Source organism: Gymnoscopelus microlampas, assembly GCF_963454915.1.
Source record: "Gymnoscopelus microlampas genome assembly, chromosome: 3".
NCBI classification, from domain to species: domain Eukaryota; kingdom Metazoa; phylum Chordata; class Actinopteri; order Myctophiformes; family Myctophidae; genus Gymnoscopelus; species Gymnoscopelus microlampas.
Window position 1 is genome coordinate 55,639,357 of NC_139940.1, and position 6,511 is coordinate 55,645,867.

At 40.2% G+C, this 6,511-nt stretch overlaps 1 long non-coding RNA gene across 1 annotated transcript; it reads right to left on the reverse strand.

Annotated features, from left to right (window-relative positions):
- Positions 1-425: 425 nt before the first annotated feature.
- On the reverse strand, positions 426-2,728 carry LOC311042135. Its single transcript, XR_014600463.1, has 3 exons — positions 2,670-2,728; positions 1,658-1,752; positions 426-1,019 (listed from the first exon to the last, which is right to left on the reverse strand). It is a non-coding gene; the product is annotated as an uncharacterized lncRNA (long non-coding RNA).
- Between the last annotated feature and the right edge of the window lie 3,783 nt (positions 2,729-6,511).

Consider the following 6,511-nt stretch of genomic DNA (forward strand, 5'->3'; position numbering starts at 1 on the left):
GTGTAGAGTAGGCTATTATTTTAGAACACACCCCTCTAATTCCTCTTATTCTGATCAATCTGATTTTCTCATTTTCGTTGCAAGTTCAATATATTTCGCCTTCACATCTGCACAACTTGATGTAAAATTGTTTCTAAAACAGCCTGTTTGAAACAATTTGTCTATAGCGCCGCTGATACTGTACAGTATCAATTAGACTATCTTAGATTTATTCAATCATTTGACATTATATCTTAAAATCTATAGCCTAGTTTGACTATCGACCCAACACTAATACTGATGAGCTCAGCCACTTATCATTATTCTACTGATGCTCTGCGAAGAGATCAAACGTGACATGTTTAGCCTAGATGTTGGTCCGATCGTTAAAGTTGATATTTGAATTAAAACGTTACTTTGTTTAGCTGAACATAAGCTGGCATATATTGCAGCTGTTCTGCAAAAAGGAATGGTCAAAACTACCCAAAAATATGTGAGCCAAACTTGTGGAAACATATTCAAAAATACTTTTTTCAATAGGGCTGTAACATAAGAAAATGTAGGAAAAGTGAAGCATTCTGAATACTTTCCGGACTGACTGTACGTAAACACCCCATCTTTCTAGACAAGACTCACTCTGCATTGGAGCTGTTTGAGAACCCCCTGTCTCGGTCTCTTCTGCCCCCACCTCCACCTGACGCTGGAGACCTGAAATCAAAGCAAACATCAGAATGTTTCTTTAGTCATGGGGCTTGATTCTCGGTGCAACGGTAAAAAAATAAATAAATAAAATAAAATGCAGTAAGGAAAACTGGAGGGAAAAAAAAGAAAAAACAAATCCATATTGTTTAGAAGAAGAACTTGGAATTTAAGATAATTTAAGCTCAGTTATTAATGGCCAGACAAGACCCCTATTCCAGAATGAACTGTATCAATGTAAACACACCATCTTTCTAGACAAGACTCACTCTGCATTGGAGCTGTTTGAGAACCCCCTGTCTCGGCCTCTTCTGCCCCCACCTCCACCTGACGCTGGAGACCTGAAATCAAAGCAATCATGAGAATGTTTCTTTAGTAATGTGTCTTAATTCTCAGTGCAACGGTAAATAAAACAGTAAGGGAAAATAAATCAATTTTGTTTAGAACAAGAATTTGGAACTAAGGATGATGTGCTCTGTGCTGAAGTGTGGGTCATGACCAAAAGCATAAGGTCACAGGTACAAGCAGCCGAAATGAGTTCAGTCACCCGAAAGACTTGGAGTACTGCTACTGCTCACTTCTTTGTGTCATCATTTCCAATTTCACTTGTTTATCCTGTATGAGTCATCTCTGATTGGATAACATTGGTATCTGACCATAACATGCATGTTCTGTTTACTAAACACCTGGAGACAGGGAGACCCCTGTTACTGAACACTTCATAGTAATTATTGCCATCTGAATATAGATATGTTTATCTTTTAATAAACAAAATCACTTACTGCACAATTCTTTAAAAAATAGCAGTAGCTATAGAATAGCAGTGTTCCTTCATGATTGACTAAATTAGCTTCTCAATTCTATATTGTATGTCCCAGCAAAGTTGTTAGAAGCCAATTTAAGATAAGGGTTAGCATTAAACAACAAACAAAAAGGGTTTTGTGTGTGTGTCTTCCCCGAGTAGAACTGAAATTCTTACCAGTTGGATTTTGAGGTCGGGGCTATTTTGTAGCCGCTCCTCCAGGTTTTCTAGGGATTGGGTATCAGCTAATGGCAGCAGATTTGGTTCAACACCTATGAGAATGAGAAAAGCTTTATCACATCACAGGTTTGCAGGTGTAAAACAGTGGGTGTATTTCCATAAAGAAAGGGAAGAAGATGGAGCAAGGGGAAGAGAGAGAAGATACATTTTAAAAAACAACAATGCATCTACATATTTACACAAGAATAAAGTAACTTTATTCTTTTAAGCCTTAGTCAATTTAAGACATTTAATGAATAGAGTAACATCCTCGCCTTTATTCCAACAGTCGATTCATTTGTGGATTATACAGTGAGCTGCACGTTTTAATTTTTTTCCTCCTTTTTAAAAAGGCAGTGAGCTTGTAGATCGGCGGTAGTGACGTGGCGCATCTAGTGAAAGCCGGAATTACACAATTTACATGTAAATAGGAAGTAAACGAGGGGGGGGAATGGCGTTCGGCCACAGATGGGATTAAAGCACTTCTTTATTGAAAAATATGAACTAATACATTGCACAAATACTCTGGACACCTACTTAACATTTGGGGCAAGCACCTTATGTTTTGCATTTCTACATGTTTGGAGACATACAGCTCCAGGTTTTACCGGTGACATTTCAGGGCAAACTGGGGGTGTGGTCACTAAGACTCTCGTAGATACGAAAGTAAAAGTCAGATTTGATAAAATACATATACGATAGTCTTGATCTAAGGCTTTAGTGAAGCCACACTTTAGAGCGTTTGTCACCACGGTCCATATTTCAGTGACAGCATGCCTGTTGCTCACTCGCATCTAAACGCGGTGTGTGTGCGGTGCAGCGTAAATGAGTCACGCAGTCAAGTTAGATAAGTCCTGACAGATAGTCAAATACGTCTTTGATGATATATATGCCTTGTTTGAACGATTATTAGCACACCAAGGAAAAAGATAGTGCAGAGATGCAACAGAATCAACCAGATTGAACTTACTTGCTGTGAAAATAACAGCTGCTGATCAGACAGTAATGAACTTCTCCCATGCGCTGGAGTTATACAACCAATGACAATCACAGCCCTGCAAGGAAAGAAATGTTTGATTAACTAACAATACAGTATATTCAAACTCTAATTTTGTTTACAGTTGTCATATTACAATTCACCTTAAAATAAGTTATAAGTAGCTATATCATATCAGTGGTTCTCAAAGATGTCCATGTCAATTGTATTTGGCTTCAGATTTGAAAAGGTTGTGCGCCAAGGAACGCCACAAGAGAAGTGTATTTACACCTGGAGGAACCATCTCTAGAAACCCACTTTAAGAACCAACACATTAAATGTACAGTGGTTCTCAGGTGGGGTTCAGCAGGGACCCTCAAGATTCCAAATGGACCCTTACAGGCCTTTAACTCTGAGAGTACCAATTGAACCAAATGGACCCTTACATATCTGTAACTGTGAGTGTACACATGTAACCAAATGGACCCTTACATATCTGTAACTGTGTACACATGTAACCAAATGGACCCTTACATATCTGTAACTGTGAGTGTACAAATGGAACCAAATGGACCCGTACAGGTCTGTAACTCTTACAGATCTGTAAGGGTCCATTTGGTTCCATGTATACTGTCAGTTACAGACCTGTCAGGGTCCATTTGGTTACATGTGTACACTCACAGTGTACAAATGGAACCAAATGGACCCTTACGTGTCAGTAACTCAAGAGTGTACCAATGGAACCTTACCTTTGACTTGCTTATTAAAAGTCCCCCCTGGCCTACAAAGCCCTGCAATATAAGTAAAAATATAGCTGCAAGCAGCAATTAGCGGTTTCGAGAATAATGGCAGACTGGCAGACTGTGACAAGAGTGGCAGACTGGCAGACTGGCAGACTTTGACAGAGTGGCAGACTGGCAGACTGGCAGACTGGCAGACTGGCAGACTTTGACAGAGTGGCAGACTGGCAGACTGTGACAGAGTGGCAGACTGGCAGACTGGCAGACTGTGACAGACTGTGGCAGACTGGCAGACAGACAGACTGTGGCAGACTGGCAGACTGGCAGACAGACAGACAGACAGACAGTGACAGAGTGGCAGACTGTGACAGAGTGAGAGAGAGAGAGAGAGAGAGAGAGAGAGAGAGAGAAGAGAGAGAGAGAGAGAGAGAGAGAGAGAGAGAGAGAGAGAGAGAGAGAGAGAGAGAGAGAGAGAGAGAGAGAGAGAGAGAGAGCAAAGTGCACATGTGTGAATTAACAGGGTCATGTTTTGCATAATGCAATTTAAATGTAAACTGTGACAAGTGGGGTTTGAGCCGTGGACCTTTGGCACATGAGACTAACACTGTATTGATCAAGCTATTCAATCCACAGCCTTGGTCAGTGAGAAGGGAGAATCCAACAAAACAAAACAAAACAAAAGAGGGAATGAAGTACATCATACATTGAAAACAAGTACTCTCAATAAGCGTTTCATTTAACAATTGCATGTTTATTCATTGATACAGTCATGTTGTGTGTAATGCAATTGAGTTGAGGTCTGCATGAGGTGAGATTTGAACCGGCGACGCTCTGGTATCAAGGCAGATGATTAAGCCATTGGGCCAACAGACCCGAACTGATGAAAAGGGAGTTCACACACATGACACACTTTCACGCAAATTGCTCAGAAATACTGGATTTAAATGTTTTTCAAACTGCTCAAAATTGCAGACAATCTAAGGGCGGAGTTTACTGGTTAACAATTGCACATGCATTCATTGATACAGTCATGTTGTGTGCAATGCAATTATAATGAATTCTACATGACGTGGGATTCGCACCAGGAACCCTGTGGTTTCAAGGCAGATGATTAAGCCATTGGGCCAACAGACCTGTACTAGTGAAAAGGGAGTTCACACACATGACACACTTTCACGCAAATTGCTCAGAAATCCTTGGTTTAAATGTTTTTCAAACTGCTCAATATATTTCGGAATGGAAACTAGTGGAAAATAGTCGATCTACAAGCTCACAACGCGTTGCTATCTAAAAAGGTGTGAGATTGTAGATCGGCTATTTTCACAAGAAAGTATGTCATACATAAAAAAAAACTACTCTCAAAAGCATTTCGTGTTATTGTCTAAACATTGCACTTGTCTGAATTAACAGGGTCATGTTTTGTACAATGCAATTTAAATGTGAACTGTAATAAGTGGGATTCGAACCAGGGACCTTCGGCACATGAGACTCACACTCTACTGGTGGAGCTATCCAATACACAGCCTTAGACAGTGAAAAGGGAGAATCCAACCAAACAAAACAAAAGCGCGAATGAAGTACGTCATACATTGAAAAGAGCTACTTTCAAGTATGCATTTCTCGTCATCTTTAACAATTGCACATGTATTCATTGGTATAGTCATGTTGTGTGCAATGCAATTATAATTAAGTCTACCTGAGGTGGGATTCGAACCGGCTACCCTATGGTTTCAAGGCAGATGATTAAGCGATCAAGCTATTGAACCAACACACCTGAACCTGTGAAAAAGGGCCTCAAACATGTATTTGACACAGTTTCATGCAAATTGCTCAGAAATCCTGGATTTAAATGTTTTTCAAACTGCTCAAAATTGCAGACAATCTAAGGGCAGAGCTTACTGGTCAAAGTGATACATGTGTTCCTCATGAGTCAAGGCACATGTGTAAGCAGGTTTAACGGCTGTCGGCCAAACGAGGCATGACTTTTGCCTGTTTAAAGTTTGCATTTTCAAAAAATTGCTATAGCGCCCCCCTTTGACCAATTGGAGTAAGATTGGTTTCAGTGATACTTGGAAGGACCCTCTACAATATTGCAAAGTGTCAAACAAATGTGAGTCTGCATGTATGTGTTAGGGGCAGATGAATAATTTAAAAAAAGCTGCAATTTTCATTGGCTTATAAAAGCTTAACGTTTTCACTTATGGAAAATCCGCTAAGTTACGTTTGTCGGCATTGGTCCAAAGTTCATGTGTATACAGTTTCGTACAGATTGCTCATAAATCCCAGGAGAAGTGATTTTTTTACTGCTTTTTACTGCTTTTCATAGAATTTGAAATGGTGGGAGATCTAAAGGTCAGAGGTCAAAAGTCAAACAGCGAAAGTTGTTAGGCATGAGGAGACGCATGTGTGTATCGAAGTTTCATGGCTGTAGGTCGAACAGGGCATGAGCTGTACCTGTTCAAAGTTGGCATATTTCAATTGAGTGCTACAGCGCCACCCTTTGGCCAATGGTTGTGAGTTTCGGGTTTTCGCCGTTTGGCATAGCCCTCTACCATATTGCCGAATTTCATAAGAAGTGACCAGGCGGTTAGGCCAGAACTGGCAAAAACGGCGGAAGAATAATAATGAAAGTGTAGAGATGTAATAGGGTTCGAAGCCTGATAGGCTCTCGAAACCTAATAAATATAGATTATTGAGGCAACTTCATGATAAACAGTAGAAAAGGCCACACACCTATGTATTCTATATACAAAAGGCAAGATACTTTGTTTTAATAGCATGTTGTCTTTTAAAACGTCCAAACAAACGGTTTGTGTTTACAAGGAAATACCTGTTACACTACAGGCTAACTAACCAACAGAATCTTACATTATGTGCAGCATATGTTGAGTCACAACGTTATTTCTCAACCATTAATGTTCAGACGTGATCTAAATAATTATAAATGCATAAACATACCTCTTTTTGCTGTTCTGTGTTCTGTCGACGTCTCCCAAAGACAATCTCAGTCACAGCTGCTGCTGATTAGACCAGCTGAGCTGGTTATCCCATGCGCTGGAGTCATGCAACCAATGAGAGCACAGGACACGGGGGTGT